Source organism: Ornithorhynchus anatinus, chromosome 2 (genome assembly GCF_004115215.2).
Source record: "Ornithorhynchus anatinus isolate Pmale09 chromosome 2, mOrnAna1.pri.v4, whole genome shotgun sequence".
NCBI lineage: Eukaryota > Metazoa > Chordata > Mammalia > Monotremata > Ornithorhynchidae > Ornithorhynchus > Ornithorhynchus anatinus.
The window spans coordinates 2580418-2596658 of NC_041729.1; positions in this window are offsets into that span (position 1 = coordinate 2580418).

Consider the following 16241-nt stretch of genomic DNA (forward strand, 5'->3'; position numbering starts at 1 on the left):
CTTCAGAAACACAGGCCCGGAGCCCACAACCATACTCTAGTCCACATACTTCATAAGACCGCAAGGAATATGAAAAAGCAGCAGTATAAGCAATCCTGGGTAACTAAATCTTCTGGAGTTGAAAGTGTGGTAAAGACCAGCCTTGGACTGCTTGGACGCTTTGACTTCGCCTTAACAGCTGCTGTAATAAACTTCCCAGAAAGTACTGGATTCACAGGAGTGTTAGTAGACACCCTAACAGAAACCTAATGGAAAAGATATATCACCCGAACTAAGTCGATAGATAAACCCTTCCACAATAAAAGGAAATTAAACGGGGCTTGTTGGAGAGACAAAATATGAACACTGGGCTTGACTTTTTTTTTATATTCTTTCTTTAAGATCTAATTACAAGTGTCTTGAAATTCCTTCTGCATAGAGTTTCCTTAAAGATTTGCCAAGAAGAGAACATTTGGAAACTGTGTTTTAGGTATAATCCTGAGCTGGAGTTACTGTGGCTTTGCTCTTAGACAGCCTCAATGCTTAATTACAACTAGCCAAATGTGTTCCACATTTAGAAACTGGATTCTTGAGCCACATAATAGACCCCATACTGACAATGCTCTCTGGCAAAAGTTGCGTCTCTGATCTCACATTAATTGCTACACAAATATACTTATTGTGGGCATTGACTTTATATGACTGAAGCCCTATTCACACATGTTCACAATAAAAACACTTTTTTCAATGAAAAAAAGAGTAACGATTAACATTTTTCAAGATGCCATTTTAATGGCATGAGAAACGATGGCTGAGTTCTCTCTGCACTTTTGTTCTCTGGAAGGTTTTTTTTTCCGTTTTATTAAAAAGCCTTTCAAATCAAGCGTTCCCAGTTTTTAATTCCTCTTTCTTTACTTTTGCTTTTACGCCAAGGGAGAGAGACAAGATCAGATTCGATTAAAGACCAAACAACGCCTTGTCAAGTACTTTCCATCCAAGGGCAATTTGCTTGAGAGAGTATCCTATATATCACTTTCTAATCTATCTACCTATACCTAGCTAGCTAGATACAGATAGCTAAATAGCCACATACTCACACATACATTAAAAAAAAGTACGCTTTTTTTTCTTCCTTTGTTTCTTCCTGGTGATTTTTGAGTGAAGATAGGGTTCTGGATTTTACAAATTCATTTCTTCTTGAAGTCATTTTCCCTCTTGAGATCTCGTACGCTTTGATTGTGATGGGTGTGGATCTTTTTGAGTTTTATGGGGGTGGGGGAGGGAGGTGGGGGATAAAAGCCTCTTTTCATGGTTTTGCTTCTTCGTCATTAACCTCTACTCTCCTTAGAGTTCTCTCTGAGTCTGGAGTTGTTTGCCAGCCTCTAAGACATGACATCACTTTTGTAGCTATTTGCATGATCTGTGACATCAGAAGCAGAGAAGCAGCGTGGCTTAGTGGAAAGAGCCCGGGCTTGGGAGTCGGAGGACTTGGGTTCTAATTCCGACTCCGTCACTTGTCTGCTGTGTGACCTTGGGCAAGCCCCTTAACTTCTCTGTGCCTCGGTCACCTCATCTGTAAAATGGGCATTAAGACTATGAGCCCCACGTGGGACAACCTGAATACCTTGTACCTACCCCAGCGCTTAGAACAGTGCTTGGCACGTAGTAAGCACTTTACAAATACTATAATAATTATTATTATAAGTGGAAGTTTTCCCACTTGGCCAGGAGTGAAAGCCACCGGGATTCCGACATTCGCGAGTAGTCAGGAAGAGCCAGCTAAGGGGAAAAAGAGAAAAACAGTGTGGCCTAGCGGAAAGAGCCCAGGCCTGGCAGTCAAAAGACCTGGGTTCTAATCCCTGCTTTGCCAAATGATTGCTGTTCATTCATTCAATAGTATTTATTGAGCGCTTACTATGTGCAGAGCACTGTACTAAGCGCTTGGGATGAACAAGTCGGCAACAGATAGAGACGGTCCCTGCCGTTTGACGGGCTTACGGTCTAATCGGGGGAGACGGACAGACGAGAACGATGGCAATAAATAGAGTCGAGGGGAAGAACATCTCGTAAAAACCGATGGCAACTAAATAGAATGGAGGCGATGTACATTTCATTAACAAAATAAATAGGGTAATGGAAATATATACAGTTGAGCGGACGAGTACGGTGCTGAGGGGATGGGAAGGGAGAGGGGGAGGAGCAGAGGGAAAGGGGGAAAAGAGGGTTTAGCTGCAGAGAGGTGAAGGGCGGGTGGTAGAGGGAGTAGAGGGAGAAGGGGAGCTCAGTCTGGGAAGGCCTCTTGGAGGAGGTGAGTTTTAAGTAGGGTTTTGAAGAGGGGAAGGGAATCAGTTTGACGGAGGTGAGGAGGGAGGGCGTTCCAGGACCGCGGGAGGACGTGGCCCGGGGGTCGACGGCGGGATAGGCGAGACCGAGGGACGGTGAGGAGGTGGGCGGCGGAGGAGCGGAGCGTGCGGGGCGGGCGGTAGAATGCTGTGTGACTTGGATGAGTCACTTAACTTCTCCGTGCTTCATTTCTCCTTCCTCCCTCCTACTTAGACTGTGAGCCCCAAGCAGAAGTAGGACTGTCCAACCTAATTCACTTGTATCCATCCCAGCACTTAGAACGGCGTTTGACACGTAGACCATTAAAAAAAAAATTCAGATCGAACATTTTTAGAAGTAAAAGTCATCTCCAGGTTTCGCAGAAAATGTTTAGGGGCATTTGGCATTCTCAGAGACAGAGGGCGGAACAATTTGAGGTTCCTTCATTCTGCCCGACTCTAAGGCCCCCAGATCATAACCAGGAAAGGACACCCTCCTCCTCGTCTCGGTTACGCCGCGAGTCCCACATGGGACAGGAACTGTGCCTGATTTGCTTATACTGTATCCACCACAGTGCTTCGCACACAGCTTGGCATGTAGACCGCACTTAGTATATACCAGTGGTTATTATTAAATGTGGTATTCGTTAAGTGTTTACTGTGTGCCAAGCAATTTACTAAGCTCTGGAGTGAAAACAAGCAAATCGGGTTGGACACAGTCCCTGTCACACGTGGGGCTCACAGTCTCACTCCCACCATTTTACAGATGAGATAATGGAAGCCCAGAGGAGTGACTTGTCCAATCACACGGCAGACATACGGTAGAGTGGGATTAGAACCCATGACCTTCTGATTCACAGCCCTGTGTTCTATCCACTATACCATGCTGAGAAAGGGCAGGCTTCTGTTTCCTCTTCTCCTCTTCCCTTTCATGATGATATTCACTCCAACCGCCGCCCCACAGCGCTTCTATCCGTATTAGTAATTACTTTAATGGGTGTCTCCCCTTCTAGATTGTCAGCTCCTTAGGGGCGGGGAATGGGTCTCCAGGCACTTTGAACAGGGCTGTGCAGACAAAAAACACTCAATAAGTATGATTGATTAAGCACTCTTGTAAGCGCTGGGGTAGATACAAGGTAATCAGGTTGGACACAGTCCATGTGCCTCTTGGGGCTCATAATCTTGATCCCCATTGTACAGCCGAGGTAACTGAGGTACAGAGAAGATAATGACTTGTCCAAGGCCATCCAGCATACGCTTGGCAGAGGCGGGATTAAAACCCACGACCTCAGACTCCCAGGCCCATGATGCTTCTCTAATGTCTATTAAGCACTTTATGGTGTGCAGAGCACTGTGCTAAGTGCTGGAAAGGAATACCCAGGTGGTAGTTCTAACTTAATGGGTTTCCACTGGGTTGCAGATGGTCAAGGGCAAACAGAGCTTCTTTGGGTGCCTACCAACTTTCCTGTATCACACTCTCCCCAGTGCTTAGTACAGTGCTCTGCAGGCAGTAAGTGTTCAATAAAGACTAATGGTGGATTGAGTGAACTCAAGGAAGTTGCAAACTGCAGTCCGACTAACCTATTCTTTTTTTTTTTTAAACAGTATTTGTTAAGTGCTTACCATGTACCTGTCGCGAGCCCCTGGTTCATACCTTCCTAGACCTGGGGAATTTCAGCCACAGATAGTAAAGTCAAGCCACACCTCCGATCACCAAGGTTACTATGGAAAGCTTTTTTTTTTTACTTAGTTTTACCAACGTGCAAGGGAGTGACACATATACATACTCACTCCACCAAGGGCCCAATACCAGTCTGCTGGTCAAGGGAGCCCATTCTGCCGGTGTTTCTTCATTCTGCTTTCAACTGCCATTGCCTTCTGCTACTCTCCCACGATTCATAATAAAAAAAAATAAGAAATGAGCGCCTTTTATCTGCTTAGGCTTTGCAGCTGTCGCTCTTTGGGGCAGTCATTGATGGGTCCAGGCCCGTTACTGGGTAGAACAGGGAGAGAAAGCCCCATCTTCCTCCATGCTCTGCCCCCACAGACTAGCAATCACCTGCCTCAGGTAGAGCTCATCAGCACCTTTGCCAGTCTCTTCCGTCTTGTTATTTGTGGGATCACAAGTAGTCACTAATAAGGCAGCTTGTTGTGGGCTCCCCACAGTACCAGGCACTGTACTAAGCGCTGGGGTAGATACAACTGTAGTTGAACTGTACATTTCAAGAGCTTAGTACAGTAAGCACTCTATGCACAGTAAGCACTCAATAAATACGATTGAATGAATACAAGGTAATTAGGCTGGACACAGTTCATCTCCCACACGGGGCGCATAGTCTTAATACCCATTTTACAGGTGAGGTAACTAAGGTAAGGTGGAAGAAGTCAGTGGTAAACTACTTCCGAATTCTTTTACCAAGAAAACTCGATGGATACAGTGCCAGCGCTTAGAACAGTGCTTGGCACATAGGACTTAAATACCATAATAGTAATAATACTAGAATGATGACAGATGATGATAGGACGCCTTGGAGAAAATATGTCCGTGGATCCGCTAGGTATTGGAAATGACTCGATGGCATTTGATATACAGGAGCCGAGGTGCAGAGAAATGAAGTGACTTGCCCAAGGTCCCACAGCAGACAAGTGGCAGAGCCGGGATTAGGATTCAGGTCCTTCTGGCTTCCGGACCCGTGCTCTATCCACTAGGCCACGCTGCTTCTTGAGTTCATGTCCACTCTTGAGTTGCGAGGAGGAACTGGGATGGAAGTGTGGAACGAGCCAAATGAAGGAATTTTCAGGTAGTTGACAGCCCATCGGAAGGGAGAATTTCAAGGCAAAGCACGGGGAGAAGTCAGCACTCCCTGGTAGAATTCCAGGCTTTCTTCTCCCCAACTAGATCTGGGCTTGACCATCCAGAAAGTTGGGTGTATGGATCAAACCTTCCCAGGGTTGCTGGCTACTATGAGAAATGCAAATTGGGGTTGGGGCATGGAGATCAATAAATCCTCCAGATCAAATAAAAGTTATTGAGCTTTTACTGTTTGCAGAACACTGAACTTAGGTCTTGGGAGAGGACAGTATAGCAGGGTTGGTAGACAGGTTCCCTGCCCATAAGGAGTTTACCGTCTGTGAGCTCCACGTGGGACAACCTGATCACCTTGTATCCTCCCCAGTCCTTAGAACAGTGCTTTGCACATAGTAAGCACTTAACAAATACCAACATTATTATTATTATTATTAGAGGGGGAGGCAGATATCAATATAAATAAGTTCATTACAGGTAGGGAATTAAGTCCTAGGGGGGACTAGATTGTCTCTAAACTGTAAACTCCTTGTGGCAGGAAAGTGTCTACCATCTCTGTTATACTTTATTCTCCCAAGCGCTTAATACAGTGTATCACACTGTAGTAGCGTGGTCTAGTGGATAAAGCACTGGCCTGGGAGTCAGAAGGACTGGGGTTTTAATACCAGTTCCCACACTTGTCTGCTGTGTGACCTTGGGTAAGTCACTTCACGCTGAGAAGCAGCGCGGCTCAGTGGAAAGAGCGCGGGCTTGGGAGTCAGAGGTCATGGGTTCTAAACCCGGCTCCGCCGCTAGTCAGCTGTGTGACCTTGGGCAAGTCACTTAACTTCTCTGGGCCTCAGTTACCTCATCTGTCAAATGGGGATTAAAACTGTGGGCCCCACGTGGGACAACCTGATCACCTTGCATCCCCCGGCGCTTAGAACTGTGCTTTGCACATAGTACGCGCTTAACAAATACCACTTCACTTCTCTGGGCCTCAGTTACCTCACCTGGGAGATGGGGATTAAAAATGTGAGCCCCACGTGGGACAGGGACGGTGTCCATCCTGATTAGCTTGTATCTACCTTAGAGCTGTGAACAGCACTTGACACATAGTAAGCATTGAACCAATACAATTATAATTATTATTGTTGTTATCATCATCACACCAAGTGTGATCATCACACCAGATAATAGTCTGGCCTTAACCCAGAAGGGTGTCTAGCACACGATTCCTCCAAGCAGCCTGATTGGTTTGTGATAGCTGTTAAGCGATTACTATGAGTCAAGCACTGTACTAAGCACTGGGGTAGGAGGGAGAACAGGGATTGAATCCTCATTTTGCAAACGAGGGAACTGAGGCCCAGAGAAGTTGAGTAACTTTTCCAGAAATATTCTACATTCCATATTCTTCTATAATAATAATAACGATAATAATGACGATCATGATGATAATGGCATTTGCTAAATGTTTACTCTGTGTCAGCCACTGTGCCAGATATAGATAGTTGGCATGAGAACCAGCTTGGCGTAGTGAATAGAGCACGGGTTTGGGAGTCAGAAGGTCATGGCTTCTAATCCCCCTCTGCCATTTAATAATAATAATAATAATAATAATAATAATAATAATAATGTTGGTATTTGCTAAGCGCTTACTATGTGCAGAGCACTGTTCTAAGCGGTGGGGTGGACACAGGGAAATCAGGTTGTCCCACTTGGGGCTCACAGTCTTAATCCCCATTTTACAGATGAGGTACCTGAGGCATAGAGAAGTGAAATGACTTGCCCACAGTCACACGGCTGACAAGTGGCAGAGCCGGGATTCGAACTCATGACCTCTGGCTCCAAAGCCCGTGCTCTTTCCACTGAGCCACACTCTCTGCTGTGTGGCCTCGGGCAAGTCACTTCACTTCTCTGGGCCTCAGTTACCTCATCTGGAAAATGGGGATGGAGACTGAGGCCCACTGGGGACAGGGACTGTGTCAAAACCTATTTGGTTGTATCCACCTCAGCGCTTAGTACAGTGCCTGGCACATAGTAAGTGCTTAACAAATACCACTATTATTTTTAGGGAAGCAGTACCACATAGTGGATAGAGCCCGGGCCTGGGAGTCAAAAGGTCATGGGTTCTAATCCCAGCTCTGCCACTTGTCTTCTGGGTGACCTCGGGAAAGTCACTTAACTTCTGTGTTCCTCAGTTACCTCAGCTGTAAAATGGGAATTAATAATGTTGGTATTTGTTAAGCGCTTACTATGTGCCGAGCACTGTTCTAAGCGCTGGGGTAGACATAGGGGAATCAGGTTGTCCCACGTGGGGCTCACAGTCTTATTCCCCATTTTACAGATGAGGGATCTGAGGCACAGAGAAGTTAAGTGACTTGCCCACAGTCACACAGCCGACAAGTGGCAGAGCTGGGATTCGAACTCATGAGCCCTGACTCCAAAGCCCGTGCTCTTTCCACTGAGCCACGCTGCTTCTCCAATTGAGACTGTGAGCCCCACATGGGACAGGGACTGTGTCCAGGCCTATTTGCTTGAATCCACCCCAGTGCTTAGTACAGTGCCCGACGCAAAGCAAGCGCTTAACAGATACCATAGTTATTATTATTATAACCAAAACAAACTTAGTCTCTGCCCCATATGGGCTCATGGTTTAAAATGGAGGGAGAACAGGTACTTGAATCCCATTTTACGGACAAAAAAATTAAGGGACAGAGAAGGAAAGTGACTTATCCAAGGTGTCACTGCCGGCAAGGGACAGAGCCAAGATCAGAATCCAGGTCTTCTGGCTCCCAGTACTCTTTCCACTAAAATCGAATAAATCTCAGCATTTTCTGAGCATCAACTGAGAGCGGGGGTGTGGTAACAAATTCTTGAGGGGGGGCTCAACAAAAGGAATCTCATCATCTAACATGGGGGGAGAGCGGGGCCAGAAAAATTGATTCTATTGATGCTACTGATTCTAATTTCCTATCCCTGCAGAGAATATTCTCCCCAATGTGACCCTCCTACATCTCTGGGGGACCCAGGAAGTGGAATTTCTACCACGGGAGAACAGGGAGAGGTTCAATCCCGAGCCGTGTTTAGAGCTCAGGCCTAGGAATCAACAGGTCATGGGTGCTAATCCTGGCTCCGCTACCCATCTGCTGAATGACCTTGGGTAAGTCACTTCATTTCTCTGTGTCTCAGTTATCTCATCTGTAAAATGGGTGGTTGAGACTGTGAGCCCCACATAAGATAGGGGCTGTGTCCAACTCGATTAGCTTGTACCCATCCCAGCGCTTAGAACAGTGCTTGGCACATAGTAAGCACTTAACCAATACCATCGTTATTATTGTTATTATCATTGGCTCAGTAGAGGAGAGAGTCCATGGGCAGAAGCTGGGCTTGGAAAGAACCTTTGACATTCATTCGTTCCCCGGGCATTCAGATTTAATGGTGTTTGTTAAGCGCTTAACTATGTGCCGGACACCGTACAGAGCCGCGGATAGATCCGAGGTAATCAGATTGGACACGGTCCCCGTCCCACAAGGGGATCACAGTCTTAATGATCACAGTCTTAATACCCATTTGACAGATGGGGTAACCGAGGCCCAAAGAGGTGAAGTGACTCGCTCAAGGTCACCCAGCAGATGAGTGGCGGAGCCGGAATTAGACCTCAGGTCCTTCTGACCCCCAGGCCCGGGATCTACCCGCTAGGCCACGCTGCTTCTCAGGCTGAGGTGAAGCGTCGTCAGACGGTTGTCCGGCCGAGCGGCCTCTCGCAGGAGGACCCATCCGTTTCCCTCCATATGTTTACACTCCCGCTTTGAAGCCCTGCCTGGGAAAGACTAACAGTCATCAAAGCAACAGACACATCATCGTCCTTTTTTTTTTTCTCTTGCCAGAAGGAATCTTTAATCAACCTACCGAGTAATCGACTCAAAATAGCATAATGGAAACAAAATACTTAAAATACTTTCTGGGGCGGATGATTACAACATCCAGCTCGCCCCCCTCCTCCTCTCTCCCCCCACCTCTTCTCCGCCCGCCTGGGGGTGAAGCGGCGGGAAATGTACAGATCGCCCTCCCTGTGCTCTTCCAGATAATTCAAGTCATGGAGAAGAAATATCCACGACTATTGGGTATCCATTGACTTCCGCCCTGCTCGTGGGCACTTGGCAGGGCCGTGTCCCTCCTGTCATTCACTCGATTGTATTTATGGAGCGCTTACTGTGTGTAAAGTGCTGTACTGAGCGACTGGGAGAGTACAATATAACAACAGACACATTTCTGCCCACGATGAGCTCACGGTCTAGAGATGAGCTTACGGTCTAGGTGGACGTTATCTGGGGAGGGGGTACCCAACTAGCAAGCGGAACTTCTCACTGTGTCTTTTTCACCCAGTGCCACCCCGCTTCTCAGAGCTCCCTCCCCGATCACAACCAGCAGACTGCCACTCTCCTTTTCAAGGCTCTTCGAAAATCTCACTTCCTCCAAGAAGACTTCTCCGATTGCTCTCCCATCTCTACTGAAAGCTCACCTCCTCCAGGAGGCCTTCCCGGCCTGAGCCCCCATTTTCCTCTGCTCCTCCTCTCCTCTCCCATCGCCCCGACTCCCTCCCTCTGCTCTGTCCCCCTCCCTGCCCCACAGCACTTGGGTACATATGTACATATTTATTATTCTATTTATTTTATCAATGATGTGTTTTGTTGTCTGTCTTCCCCCTTCTAGACTGTGAGCCCGTTGTTGGATAGGGATTGTGTCTATCGGTTGCCGAATTGTACTTTCCAAGCACTTAGTACAGTGCTCTGGACACGGTGAGGACTCAATAAATGCAACTGAGTGAACGTATCTCCATTTTCTGATCTACTACCAACCACTCCACCCTTCTACATTGCCTAAGCACTTGGGACTTCACGCTGCCCACAACACTCTTCTCCCCATCGGGTATCTGTCCCTGGCTTCTGTCCCCTCCCTGTCAGGCATCTTGTCCCCAGCTCTACTCCCTCCCCGGTGGGTATCTGTCCCCGCCCCCCCGTCCCTTCCTCCCATCGGGCATCTGTCTCTGGCTCCATCTCCTCCTTTTCGGGCATCCGTCCCTCTCATCCCTTCCCTCTTGGGCATCTCTCTAGACTGGAAGCTCGTTGTGGGCTCACCTCCTCCGAGAGGCCTTCCCAGACTGAGTTCCCCCCCTTTTTTTCCCTCTGCTCCCTCTACCCCCCCTTCACCTCTCCGCAGCTAAACCCTCTTCTCCCCCCTTTCCCTCTCCTCCTCCCCCTCTCCCGTCCCACCCCCTCAGCGCTGTACTCGTCCGCTCAACTGTATATATCTTCATCACCCTATTTATTTTGTTTATTTTGTATGAGATGTACATCACCCTGACTCTGTTTATTTGCCATTGTTTTTATGAGACGTTCTTCCCCTCGACTCTATTTATCGCCATCGTTCTCGTCTGCCCGTCTCCCCCGATTAGACCGTGAGCCCGTCAAAGGGCAGGGACCGTCTCTATCTGTTGCCGACTTGTACGTTCCAAGCGCTTAGTACAGTGCTCTGCACATAGTAAGCGCTCAATAAATACTATTGAATGAATGAATGGGCAGGGAATGTTTCTGTTTGTTGTTCTACTGTATTCTCCCAAGTGCTTAGTACAGTTTTCTGCTCACTATAAGTGCTCAGTAAATACAACTGAATGAATCTTTCCCCGGTCCCAGCCCCTTGTTGTCAGGCATCTGTGCCCAGCTCCAGTCCCTTCCTGTCGGACATCACTCCTCCCCATTCTTTCCCTGGCCCCTTCCCGTCAGGCGTTATTATTATTATTAATTGTATTTATAATGATGGTAGTATTTGTTAAGCACTTACTATGTACAAAGCACTGTTCTAAGCGCAGGGGGGATACAAGGTGAACAGGTTGTCCCACGTGGGGCTCACAGTCTTCATCCCCCTTTTACAGATGAGGGAACTGAGGCACAGAGAAGTGAGGTGACTTGCCCACAGTCACACAGGAGGCAAGCGGCGGAGCCGGGATTTGAAACCATGAGCTCTGACTCCCAAGCCTGGGCTCTTTCCACTGAGCCACGCTGTACTGTGCATTGTACTAAGCACTTGGGAGAGACCACTATAACACCAGGCACATTCCTTACCCAGAATGATCTCACAGTCTAGAGCAGAGACAGACATTAATATAAATAAATACATAGGTGGATAGATTAGTAAATAAATAAATGACAGACATATACAGATATATACATATGTGCTGTGGGGAAAGGAGGGAGGATGAATGAAGGAGCAAGTATGAGCAGTGGAGAGGGAGTGGGAGAAGAGGAGAGGAGGGCCCAGTCAGGGAAGGCTTCCTGGAGGTGTGCCTTCAATAGGGCTTTGAAGTAGGGGAGAGCCATTCATTATCCGTCTGATATGAGGGCGTCTATCACCTGCTTCGTCTACTCCCTGTCGGGCATCCGTGTCCCCCCCCCTTCCAACATTTGCCCGCAACACCGGCTCCTTCCCACTGGGCATCTATCATCCACTCCGTCCCCTCCCCACTGGGCATCAGTCCCTAGCTCCATCCCCTCCTCAACGGAGGAGAGAGGGAGAAAGATGGGGTGGTGAGGAAGGAGGCAGAGCCAGAGAGGCAGGAGAGAGACAGAAAGACAGACAGAGAGAAGGAGCAGGGTGAGAAGCGGCATGGCCTAGAGAGAAGCAGCATGGCCTAGTGGATAAAGCCCAGGTCTGGATGTCAGATTCTTATCTCAGCTCAGCCACTTGTCTGTTGCGTGACCTTAGGCAAGTCACTTCTCTGTGCTGTAGTTACCTCATCTATAAAATGGGGATTTAAGACCGTGAGCCCCATGGGAGGCATGGACTGTGTCCAAACTGATAAACTTGTATCTACTCCAGCACTTAGTACAGTGCCTGACACATTGGAAGTGCTTAACAAAAATCCTTAAAAAAAGAAAAGAGATAGAAAATCAGAGGAGATGAAAGAAAGGCTATAGAGAGACAGAGATTGAGAGAGACTGAGAGAGACTGAGAGAGAGAGAGAGAAATAGAGTCAGGGAGGAGGCTGAAATGGAATAAAATGCAAAGGGAACTTTACGCAGACAGGACATATTGTCACAGAGCAGAAATTCAATTATTCAGATGTGCTTGGAGAAGCTACAGAGTTTCTGAAGTGTTTGCTGTGCATCCTGTCATTGGAGCTGAGAGACATCTCGATAATAGGGAAATTATAATTTTAACATCCACTCTCCTCCAACCCACTTCCAAATTTTCCACTACGTTAGCCCATCAGGCCGGTAGTAACCGTTCCTTGAAAATAAATGCACTTTCCATCTCTCGTTCCCTCATCCTCCAATAGACTCCCTGGCTCTGACTCTGTGTTTCTCCTTTGTCTCTTCCTCTGTCTCTCTTTGTCTCTCTTCATCTCTCTGCTTCTCTGCCGCTGTTTCTCTCCTTGTTTCTCTGTCTCCCTCTATCTCTGCCTTCCTCTCTATTTCTCTCTGTCTCTCACTGTCTCTTGGTTTCTGTCTGTTTCTCTATCTTTGCCTCTCTGCCTCTGTCCTTCTCTGACTCTCTGTCCCTCTGTCTATCACTGTCTCTCTGTCTGTGCCTCTCTATCTCTCTTTGCCTCTCGGTTTCTCTCTGTCTCTGTGTCCACTCTCTCTCTATGTAGCCACCCTGCTCCTCTGTCTCCTTCTCTTACTCTCTGCCCTTCTCTTACTGTCTCTGCCTCTGTCCTTTTAATAATAATATTAATAATAATGTTTGTATTTGTTAAGCGTTTACTATGTGCAGAGCACTGTTCTAAGCGCTGGGGTAGATACAGGGTAATCAGGTTGTTCCATGTGGGGCTCGCAGTCTTCATCCCCATTTTACAGATGAGGTAACTGAGTCCCAGAGAAGTGAAGTGACTCGCCCAGAGTCACACAGCTGACAAGTGGCAGAACTGGGATACGAACCCATGACCTCTGACTCCCAAGCCCGGGCTCTTTCCACTGAGCCACGCTGCTTCTCCATTTGGTCTGTCTCTTCCTCTATCTCTCTCCCTGCCTGTTTCTCTCTGCCTTTATGCCCTTCTCTCTCTCTCTCTCTGCTTCTCTCTCTCAATTTCTTTTTTTGAATTTTATTTATTTTTTTAATGGTATTTGTTAAGTGCTTACTATATGCCAAGCACTGTTCTAAGCTCTGAGGTAGGTACAAGGTAATCAGGTTGTCCCACTTGGTGCTTACGGTCTTAATCCCCATTTTACAGATGAGGTAACTGAAGCTCAGAGAAAAATAAGTAGTATTTGCTAAGTGCTTACTAAGTGCCAAGCACTGTTCCAAGCGCTGGAATAGATATAAGGTTATCGGGTTGTCCCCCGTGGGGCTCACAGTTTTCATCCCCATTTCACAGATGAGGGAACTGAGGCACAGAGAAGTGAAGTGACTTGCCCCAGGTCACACAGCAGGCAAGTGGCAGAGCCGGGATTAGAACCCACCTCCTCTGACTCCCGTGCCCATGCTGTTTCCGCTATGCCAAGCTGCTTCTCTTTTTCTGCCTCTTTGTCCTTCTTTGACTATCTCTGCCTCTCTGTTTCTCTCTGCCTCTCTTTGTTTCTGCTTCTCTGTCTCTCTCCATCTTCATCTCTGTCTTTCTCTGCCTCTCTGCCCTTCTGTGTCTCTCTCTGAGTCGACATCTCTGTCCCCCTCTGCCTGCCTCTCTCTTTTTCTGTGTCTCTCTCTCTGCCTTTTTGTCCTCTCCCTCTGCATTTCTGTCCTTCTCTGACTTTATTTTTCTGTCTCTTTGTCTTTGTCTCTCAGCCTCTGCTTATCTGCCTTGTGGGTTTGGGAGTTGAGAGAGAGGATGTGCACCCTTCACCTTGGCATGAACCATCCTTCCAGCTCCCCGCCAAAAGGCCAGAAGAAAAGCCTGGTGGAGAAGAGGCTAGAGGAGGGAGGAGACAGGGAGAAAGGACAATGGAGAGGGCGAACAAGATAACATCCATGGGCAACAGGCCGAGGAAACGTTCGGGGAGAAAAAGACCTAGTCTTCTAGACTGTGAGCTTGTTGTGGGCAGGGAATGTCTGTTTCTTATTACACTGTACTTTCCCCAGCGCTTAGTATGGTGTTTTGCACACAGTAAGCGGCCAATAAATAAGGCTGAATGAATGAACGAGGAGGTGAGTAGTTGGTCTAGAGGCCAAGAGGGAGATGAGGGCTCTGCCGGAACAGGTGCTGCTGTGGGCGAGCCGGAGAAGCAGCGTGGCCTAGTGGATAGAGAGCCCGGGCCTGGAAGTCAGAAGGACCTGGCTTCTAATCCCGGCTCTGCCACTTGTCTGCTGCTGTGTGACCTTGAGTAAGTCACTTCAGTTTCTGGGCCTCAGTTACCCCATCTGTAAAGTGGGGATTGAGATCGTGAGCCCTACATGGGACAGGGACTTGCTTGTAGCCACCCCAGTGCTTAGCACAGTGCCTGACACATAGTAGCACTTAACAACTTGTTGTTATTGTTGTCACGCTGTCGAGTCGTGTCCGACCCATAGCTACGCCATGGACACATCTCTCCCAGAACACCCCACCTCCATCTGCAGTTGTTCTGGTAACCGATCCATAGGATTTTCTTGGGAAAAATCTGCAAGTGGTTTACCTTTGTCTTCTTCCATGCAGTCAACTTGAGTCTCTGCCCTCAACTCTCTCTCAGGCCGTTGCTGCCCAGCACAGGTGAGTTTTGACTTGTAGCCAATTGCCTTCCACTTAGTAGCTACTGGCCAAGCTAGGAATGGATTGAGTATGACTCTGCTTGACTCTCCCTCCTGTAGTAGAGACTGGTAGGGTACTGGAAACTCTCTAGATGCCACCCTGAGAGATCACTTAACAAATACCATTATTATTATTATTTTAGGAGGAGTACACTTAGCCCAGAAGTGAGCTACATCACTGGAGAAGATGTTTTATACCTCTGCCGGTCTCGATCTGCCCCCTCCACCGATGCCAGCCTCCGCAGCTGGGGGAGACTCTGCTGAGTGAGATCCCACTTTCTCCATCTCTCCCCACGGGGTCTCTTCTTCCTCCCCCTTGGATTTCAAGTCCCACGTGGGACAGGGCCTGTGTGGGACCCGATTACCCTGTAGCTACCTCAGAGCTTAGAGAAGCAGCGTGGCTTAGTGCCTGGGAGTCAGAAACACCTGGGTTCTATTCCCAGTCACTTCACTTCTCCGTGCTGCATTTCCCTCATCCATAAAATGGTGATTAAGACCGTGAGCTCTATGTGAGACAGGGACTGTGTCCAATCTGATTAACTTGTGTCTACCCTAGCACTTAGAACATTGTTTGGCACAGAGTAAGCACTTAACAATACCATAATTAGTATTATTAATTATTATTAGTAGCAGTAGCCCAGTGTTTGGCATGAAGTAAGCATGTAACAAATACCACAGTGAGGATTATTCTATTCTAAACGAGTATCCCCTAAGCCTCTTCCTCTCTCCCAATATGTCAGAGATGGGCATTCCCTTCCAGAGATGAGAGGCGACTCAACATTCGTGAAGAGAACTTGTTTTTTTTTTTTTTCCTGGAGTCTCTGGGATCCGTCAAGAAACAGATTGGGGCGCTCCTTTCTTTCCTTCCTTCTTTTTAGTGCTCCCTTTATTAGATGAAATAACCGTGCTGTAATCAACGGATTTGAAACTGGCCAGCTGTACCCTGCCCAGCTGACAAAAGGCAAGGAAGCGGCTGCTCCTTCCTCCAGCTGCAAACAGAGGGTCGTCACCTTGCGAAAAAACATCAAGACTCTAAGCTAAGCAGCGGCAATGACTCCTGCAGTTTATAATCGTTGAAAAGGAAGGCAAGAACTGTTTTTACTAGGCCCAACGGGGTCGGTTTGCTTCTTTTATCGGACATCTAGGGGTTCGCCTGAAGGAAGTGGGGTGTGTGTGCGTGTGTATAGTGGAACAATGTGTGGAGTTGCTGGAACGGACTCAGAGGGAGAGATGTGGATGTGGCCGTGTTGTCTGAGAGGACAGAGGTGTTTACTAACTCTGTTATATTATACTCTTCCAAGAACTTAGTAGAGCGCTCTGCACACAGTAAGTGCTTAATAAGTACAATTGATCAGTCGACTGATTGTTTGCAGAAGGGAGGCGGAGAGAGGTTCCAAGCCTGGGTCCTGGTATTTAGAAGAAATCTGCTAAAA